Source organism: Myotis brandtii, unplaced genomic scaffold (genome assembly GCF_000412655.1).
Source record: "Myotis brandtii unplaced genomic scaffold, ASM41265v1 scaffold2875, whole genome shotgun sequence".
NCBI lineage: Eukaryota > Metazoa > Chordata > Mammalia > Chiroptera > Vespertilionidae > Myotis > Myotis brandtii.
The window spans coordinates 25,400-34,455 of record NW_005360982.1 but is presented as its reverse complement, the minus strand read 5'-3'; positions in this window follow the sequence as shown (position 1 = coordinate 34,455).

Sequence of the window (9,056 nt, the reverse complement as noted above, 5' to 3'; positions counted from 1 at the left end):
ACGGCGGGAGCCGCGCCTCCTCTGCTCCGTCGCCTTAAAACCCCACAGAGAACCCCAAAGACTGAACAGGCACCCCCCGGAGGAGGCCGGAAGTCCAGGTGAAAAAATCCCGGAAATACTTTCCTCCGGATCTCTCCCGGGCGGGACACCGCGCACGTCCTTCTGGGTAATGTAGTTCCAGGCGCTCCAGGGGCCACAAGCTCACTATTGCGAGCAGCTAGGACATTAGCCCCTGGAGGGATCCTGGCAGCGGTTCTCAACCTGTGGGTCGCGGCCCCTTCGGGGGTCCAAGGACCCTTTCACAGGGGTCGCCTAAGATCATCGGAAAACACATATATAATTACATATTGTTTTTGTGATTCATCACTATGCTTTAATTATGTTCAATTTGTAACAATGAAATTGGGGGTCACCACAACACTAAGGAACTGTATTAACTGTATTGGGGGTCGCGGCATTAGGAAGGTTGAGAACCCCTGCTGCAAAGTGATGCTGCTCCCTGGAGGGAAGGGCTGGCTCCTGGCTCCATTCTGACCCCATCCACCTGGAGACTGGTTACCGGCTCAGCCCCACAAGTCTGTGCACGTAACTCTCCTTAAATGCCAATGGGAAGTCCACGTTATCTGTGCTTCAGAACAACAGGCTATTTTTAAACATATATATGTTGATTTTTTAATGTTTTTTTAGAACATCTTAAAATTGTTTTTTATACTTTATTGAGAGGAAGGGAGAGGGATAGAGAGTTAGAAACATCGATGATAGAGAGACATCGATCAGCTGCCTCCTGCACACTCCCTACTGGGGATGTGCCCACAACCCAGGTACATGCCCTTGACCAGGATCGAACATGGGACCCTTGAGTCCGCAGGCTGACGCTCTATCCATTGAGCCAAGCTGGTCAGGGCGAATTTCGTTTTTTAACACTATAAATCAATTATGGCTGTGTAAACTCATTTGAGTGTCATCTTGATATGCCAAGGTTATGGGTTCGAGCTCCGGTCAGAGCACATGCAAGCATAAATAAATGGAACAACAAATTGATGTTTTTTTTTTTTTTAAATATATTTTATTGATTTTTTACAGAGAGGAAGGGAGAGAGAGAGTTAGAAACATCGATCAGCTGCCTCCTGCACACCCCCCACTGGGGATGTGCCCGCAACCCAGGTACATGCCCTTGACCGGAATCGAACCTGGGACCTTTCAGTCCGCAGACCGATGCTCTATCCACTGAGCCAAACCAGTTTTGGCCAAATTGATGTTTTTCTCTTTCACTCTCTGACATCTTCTCTAATGTGAATAAATGAAAATTTACCTTTGGCCGGGTCCCTCAGTTGGTTAGAGTGTCATCCCAAATTGCCAAGTGGTGGGTTCGATCTCTAGTCAGGGCACATACAAGAATCTACCAGTGAGTGGATCAATAAGTGGGAGAAACCCTGGCTGAATGACTCAGTTGGAGCAACCTTCTGTACAAGACAAGTTTACGGGTTCGGTTCTGAGTCAGGGCACATACCTGGTTTGCAGGTTTGATCCCTAGTTGGGGCACATAGGGAAGTCAACCTATCAATGTTTCTCCATTTTTCTCAGTAAGAATCAATACACACACACACACACACACACACACACACACACAAGAATCAATACACATATCGTCTGGTGAGGATTTTTTAAAAAAGGGGGGTGGGGGGAGCTAGCCAGTTTGGCCTAGTGGAGAGATGTGTAATGAAGGGTCCCATGTTTGATTCTGGTTTAAGGCACATGCCCGGGTTCCAGGCTCAATCCCTAGGAGGGAGCGAGCAGAAGGCAGGAGATCAATGGTACTCTTTCATCATTTGTCTGTCTCTTTCTCTGCCTTTTTCTCTGAAATCAATAAAAAAATATATTTTTAAAATGGAGCAGCAACAACAAAAAGTCAACGTTTCTTTCCCTCTCTTTCTGCAGGCCGACGCATTATCCACTGAGCCAAACCGGTTAGGCTCATAGTGAAATATTGACTTCCCTCTGCACACCACCTACTGGGGATCAAGACCCCAACCGGGCATTGCCCTGATCAGGAATTGAACCAGTGACCTCTTGGTGCATAAGAAAATGCTCAATCCATTGTGCAACACTGGCCAGGCTTGGAGGCCTTTTATTGCCCATCTAGTTCAACAGTTATGTCCCTTGTATAGATTCGTAAAGAAAGGAGTCATATGGGGTTGGAGACAAGAGCACACAGATGCCATTAGTAGTACAAAGAAAGAGAGAAATTAGAAGACATGAAGTAAATTCAGTGACAGATACTGGTAATACTATAACCATAGTGATGGTTTCAGTTTCATACATATGTTGAGACTCATCAAATACTATAAATGAAATATGTTCTTCACTAATTAAACCTTTTGATAAATGGTTCAAAAATTTTAAAAAGTTTTCTATATCCAACTTTTAGAAAATAGGTTTGGCAACTCTCTACTCAGTCCAGGTTCTCATATCCCCTGGAGGTCAAATCTTGTTTCAGTGACATCAAATATACCAAAGAATGAAGGTCTTTCACCAAAGTTAACAAAAATAATGGCTGGGTAGCAAAAACTACATCCTTGGTCTATAGATAACATTTTTTAAAAAATATATTTACTGATTTTTTACAGAGAGGAACGGAGAGGGATAGAGAGTTAGAAACATCAATCAGCTGCCTCCTGCACACTCCCCACTGGGCATATGCCCACATGTCTGGAGATCCTCTTATTTGTGAATTCACTGGTGATCTAGTCTTTTTCACAGAAACATTTCTGGATGCATGTCCAGAAGAGGCAGATTCCATGGAGCTGGCTACAGGATTCTCCAATTCCAATTGGGCTAGTGATTCTGCAGCAATCATTCTGTAAGCAATATGGTCCTAAAACCAATGATCACCACCCATGGAATTGTAGACATTAAGACAGTTGGCCCATTGTAAAACCTTAAAGAGAAATCCCATTCAAATGGACTGGCATAGCCCTGGCCTGTGTGACTGGTGAGAGCATCGGCCCTGGTTTCAATGTGTTTTGGGTTAGATTCCCACTCAAGTGCACAAAAATGAGCTGCAGGTTCAATGGATGTGTCTCTCTCTCACACCGATTTTTCTCTCTCCCTCGCTCGTTTCCACTGTCTCGAGATGTCAATGGATAGATGTTGCCACGTGATGATTTACAACAACAAAAGTACTGGCATAGCCTGTGTGGAAAGCAAAATTCCTGCTGATCCTAGAAACAGGTGAAGTTGTCACCCCAGCTAAGTTTTGAAAGTGATGTCTAAGTCTTCAAAAACTCATAGCATTCAGGCTTCTCACGAGTACCGGAAAACTGATACTCTTTCATCATTTGTCTGTCTCTTTCTCTGCCTTTTTCTCTGAAATCAATAAAAAAATATATTTTTAAAATGGAGCAGCAACAACAAAAAGTCAACGTTTCTTTCCCTCTCTTTCTGCAGGCCGACGCATTATCCACTGAGCCAAACCGGTTAGGCTCATAGTGAAATATTGACTTCCCTCTGCACACCACCTACTGGGGATCAAGACCCCAACCGGGCATTGCCCTGATCAGGAATTGAACCAGTGACCTCTTGGTGAAGAAGAAAATGCTCAATCCATTGTGCAACACTGGCCAGGCTTGGAGGCCTTTTATTGCCCATCTAGTTCAACAGTTATGTCCGTATAGATTCTTCGTAAAGAAAGGAGTCATATGGGGTTGGAGACAAGAGCACACAGATGCCATTAGTAGTACAAAGAAAGAGAGAAATTAGAAGACATGAAGTAAATTCACAGTGACAGATACTGGTAATACTATAACCATAGTGATGGTTTCAGTTTCATGCATACGTCGAGACTCATCAAATACTATAAATGAAATATGTTCCTCACTAATTAAACCTTTTGATAAATGGTTCAAAAATTTTAAGAAGTTTTCTATGTCCAACTTTTAGAAAATAGGTTTGGCAACTCTCTACTCAATCCAGGTTCTCATATCCTCTGAAGGTCAAATTTTGTTTCAGTGACATCAAATATACCAAAGAATGAGGGACTTTCACCAAAGTTAACAAAAATACTGGCTGGGTAGCAAAAGCTACATCCTTGGTCTATAGGTACCACTTTTCTTAAAAACATATTTACTGATTTTTTACAGAGAAGGGAGAGGAGGGATAGAGAGTTAGAAACATCAATCAGCTGCCTCCTGCACACTCCCCACTGGGGATATGCCCACAACCAAGGTACCTGCCCTTGACCAGAATCAAACCTGGGACCCCTGAGTCCGCAGGCTGACGCTCTATCCACTGAGCCAAACTGGTTAGGGCAGATAGCACTTTTTTTTTTCTTTCATTTCCTTCCTAGGCACTATGACCATTAAGCAAACACCTAAGAAGGTCCAGAAATCCACGAAAGTCTTTATTTTCAAGGACAAAGACTTTGACCACAGAAGGTAAACATGTCTGGAGATCCTCTTATTTGCGAATTCACTGATCTTGTCTTTTTCACAGAAACGTTTCTGGATGCATGTCCAGAAGAGGGAGATTCCATGTAGCTGGCTACAGGATTCTCCAATTCCAATTGGGCTAGTGATTCTGTAGCAATCATTCTGTAACCAATATGGTCCTAAAACCAGTGATCACCACCCATGGAATTGTAGACATTAAGAGAGTTGGCCCATTGTAAAACCTTAAAGAGAAATCCCAGTCACAAAAAAAAAGGTAATCTCATTACAAATGTCCATCTGTCGCACGTGGAAGTGGAATAATTATAGGTATTGATTTTCAAGACAAACGACTTAGAATTTGAGGAAATGGCTTTTATACATTAAGTGGAAACTAAATGGGTTTTGGGTTAGATTCCCACTCAAGTGCACAAAAATGAGTTGCAGGTTCAATGGATGTGTCTCTTTCTCACACCGATTTTTCTCTCTCCCTCGCTCGTTTCCTCTGTCTCGAGATGTCAATGGAATAGATGTTGCCACGTGATGACTGACAACAACAAAAGTACTGGCATAGCCTGTGTGAAAAAGAAGAGGGGAATTCAAGAAAAGAGGAACATGGTTATAGAATGGGACACAAAATAAGGAGGATCAATCTAGTAGCTGTTCTTCTGCAAATTGCTTCCTCCAGGACGTTTCCTGCTAATTCCATAACACTTTGTACTAGAATGTGAATGTGGCCCACCCAATGGAGGTCAGTGTTTGAGTATCAAATTATGAATCAGGAGGTTAAGGTTTGGTTTCTGGTCAGGGGACAAGCTGGAATTTTAAATCCATCCTTAGTGTGGGGCCTGCAGGAGACAGCCAGCCCATGATTCTCTCTCATCACTGATTTTTCTCCCTCTCTCTCCCTTCCTCTCTGAAATAATTAAAATTAAATTTGAGAGGAAAGAAAAAGAAAAAAAAAGAAAGAAATGGGAATGTCCACAAGCCCATAAAAATTAACTGAAAAGGAGTGGATGATGTTCCAGGTCAACACAAAGATATATGCATATCCAAAGTTCTGTAGGCAGCAGTAAAGTGAGAGAGAGGGTGGCAGACTGGGTGAGCAAACCCATGTGGAAATGGCAGGGGTCAATATACAAGTGTTGAAGATGCCTCAGTTATCTGCAGAGCTTGCACTAGTGTGTCCCTAGTGGCCTGCTCTGTGATGGACCTTGGGAAACGTTGTTTTAGGAATCACCAGCACCTCCTACAACATTGGTGAAACCACCACACTTTACACATCAGAGGAGCCTATAGAGCATGTTGGCATGAATTCCAATAAAAACCCCATGGCCACAACCTTCCCCATGAAGGTAACAAAAATCAAGAAGATAACAAATTTATGTAATATGCACCCAAGGACAGAAAAACTAAGTACATTCAGCAAATAATATCAGATCTGAAAGCAGAAAAAAGGTTAATAGAGAATTTCAACATTCTCCTTTCACAAAGTCTAGATCAGTGGTTCTCAACCTGTAGGTAGCGACCCCTTTGGCGGTCAAACGACCCTTTCACAGGGGTCGCCTAAGACCATCAGAAAACACATAGAGCATATCAGATATTTACATTACGATTCATAACAGTAGCAAAATGACAGTTATGAAGTAGCAAGGATAATAATTTTATGGTTGGGGGTCACCACAACATGAGGAACTGTATTAAAGGGTCACGGCATTAGGAAGGTTGAGAACCACTGGTCTAGATCATCCCATCGAAAATGAGTAAGCAATTATTGAAGTTTGATTCCTCTTCAGAGGAACTCTAGTCCTGAATACATACAGGGAATTACATCCAAATGCAGCAGAAGAGGCCTTCTTGTCAAGCCACACATGAAACATTCTCTCGGTACATCAAGGTGTTACCAAAAGGGGACCAGGGTGCAGCAGGTCTGCCTCCAAGCAGACTATCCTGGGTGGGTTCTTGAATTAGAGGAGGAAAGATCTGTCAACAGAAGGCTAGGTGACTGTGAATCTGCACTTCTTAAAGCGAAGGACATAGAAACGGAGAAAGAACTTAGGGTAGAAGCAGCCACAGGAGAGAACAGGAGAGAGCCTGGACCGTGCTCCGCTCTGGCCCCTTGGAAAAGCTACTGGAAAGCAGTGAGCCAAGTGTGGGCTGCGGTTCGCTCAAGGGGAAGTGACGATCAAAATGAGCCCTAGCCGGCTTGGCTCAGTGGATAAAGCATTGGCCTGTGGACTCAAGGGTCCCATGTTCGATTCTGGCCAAGGGCACATGCCTGGTTGCAGGCTCAATCCCCAGTAGGGGGCGTGCAGGAGGCATCCGATCAATGATTCTCTCTCATCATTGATGTTTCTATCTCTCCCTCCTCCCTTCCTCTCTGAAACCAATGAGGAAATATATTTTTTTTAAAAATGGAAGAAGTGAGTCAGGACAGGCCTGCTGTTAGATCACTGGGATGTCAGAGACAAGCGGAAAATGGATATAGGGTGAAAAGGCCCGTTGTTCCTCTGGTTGCATATCTACTGGGGACCCTTAAAATTTAGAAAAAAAGTTAAAACTACAATCCTGAGCAAGAGGGGGGTTGGAGGGGTGAGGAGGATGCAGGCGTGCTGAAAGAAGAATACACCAGGAAAGGATGGTCTTACCCTGTGAGGATACGAGAGCAAAATTCTCCAGCATCACCTCGAGGTATAGGCGTCTCTGGGTCTCATCAAGGAGGCGCCATTCCTTCCTGGAGAAATACACGGCGACATCCTCAAAGGCTACACCGACCTGTCGGAGTGAATACAACTGAGTCAGGAAGAGTCTGTCTGAGAACCCACAATCCTCCTCTTCCTCACAACCCACCACCTCCAGGGACCCCAGTTCTGAGAAGACACCCAGCCCTGGTGCCAGGACTGCCTGCTCTCTCATCACAGTCCCATTAACCACTCTTATCACCCTCACAACAACAGGCAGGGCAAGGGGAAAGGGAGGGGAGGGGGGCAGGTAAATGCCACCTAAGCTCTGGGCCCTGCCAGAAGGGCTCCATCATTCCTGCCCCGCAAATCCACGGGGATGTCCCAGATCATTCCTGCAGGACGCAGCAAAACATGGGCTGTGTGTCACCCTTAGATACACACACAGGCGCCCAGGACCATCAGCTCAAACATCCTCTTGTCTGCACACCACTGTGCAACCTCTAGCTACTTCCCATCTTCACACCCCAAGTTCCCTCCCTCAGCTCTGCCTGCTTTGCCCTGGTGCAAAAGAGCTACCACTTTTGCATGTATCCATCCCGGAGCCCTCCCCTGACCCTGACCCTCACCCTGACCCTACCATGTGACCAGCTCCTCACTGGATATTTCCACTCACTGTTGAAATTTCTAAAAAATGACCAAAAGAACCTTCTGAAGTTCTCCAACAAAATTAACCTTCTACCATCTTCCCCAGCCCAGTTGACAGGGCCAGCATCAGTTTGGCTGGTAGAACCAAAAACCCTCAAGTTGTCCTCATCTCCTCCCTTTCTCTGCCGCAGTTGTGTGGACAAAAACTATCCACCTGACAGATAACCTGAAAGGCTCAGGGGAGGCCGGGAGAGTGAGCTTGCAAGCACAGAGAGGTGATACAGCAACAAAGTAAAACTATATTCTTACTTTTTTTATAATGCATTTTATTGAATTTTTACAGAGAGGAAGGGAGATGGATAGAGAGGTAGAAATATCCATGAGAGAGAAACATCGATCAGTTGCCTCCTGCACACTCCTACTGGGGATGTGCCCGCAACTTGACCGGAATAGAACCCGGGACCCTTCAGTCCGCAGGTCGAAGCTCTATCCCCTGAGCCAAACCGGTTAAGTGGTCACCTTGTTTTATACATTACAATCAAAACAGGAGAGGTACGTGTATTAGGTGAAATCCATTGGTGATTGATCAGGGAAGCAGGAGAAAGCAAAGGGGAGGGGGACCCTTGGGAATTGGATAAAAAGTGAAATGCTAGACACAGACTTCCTGTGCTTTGCTGGGTAAAGGGTTGTTAACAGTCAACAATGAACGTGATGACCATAACAATGAAGGAGCTGATGGCCCCGAGAATTCGTTTTTGCCCAGCGGGGAGTCCTGGGGGTGGGTAATAGGCTGAAAAAGGGGACATATTTTATACTTTCAACCATAAAGATTTTTCAAGTAAAAAAATTAAACAAACAAAACATCACAGTGACCTTTGTCAGGGAAGATCCTGGCCTAGGACAGGGCTACGCACCACACGCTTCTTTTAGCTAAAGTTGTAATTTCAGACCATCCTTTGAGGTGACTTCCGGTCCTTGGGTTTGCAGGGCGGCCATGCAGGCCTCCCCTGTGCCCGTCAGGTGAGCACGTGGCCCCCTTTCCGTCCACACCCCACTCCAGTCTGTCCCCTCCCAGCGGCATTGAAAACCCTTCCAAACCGGACACAGCCCTGGCCGGTGTGTCTCAGTGGATAGAGCGTCGGCCTGCGGACTCAAGGGTCCCGGGTTCGATTCCGGTCAAGGGCATGTACCTGGGTTGCGGGCTCATCCCCAGTAGGGGGCGTGCAGGAGGCAGCTGATCGGTGTTTCTCTCTCATCGATGTTTCTAGCTCTCTGTCCCTCTCCCTTTTTCTCTGTAAAAAAA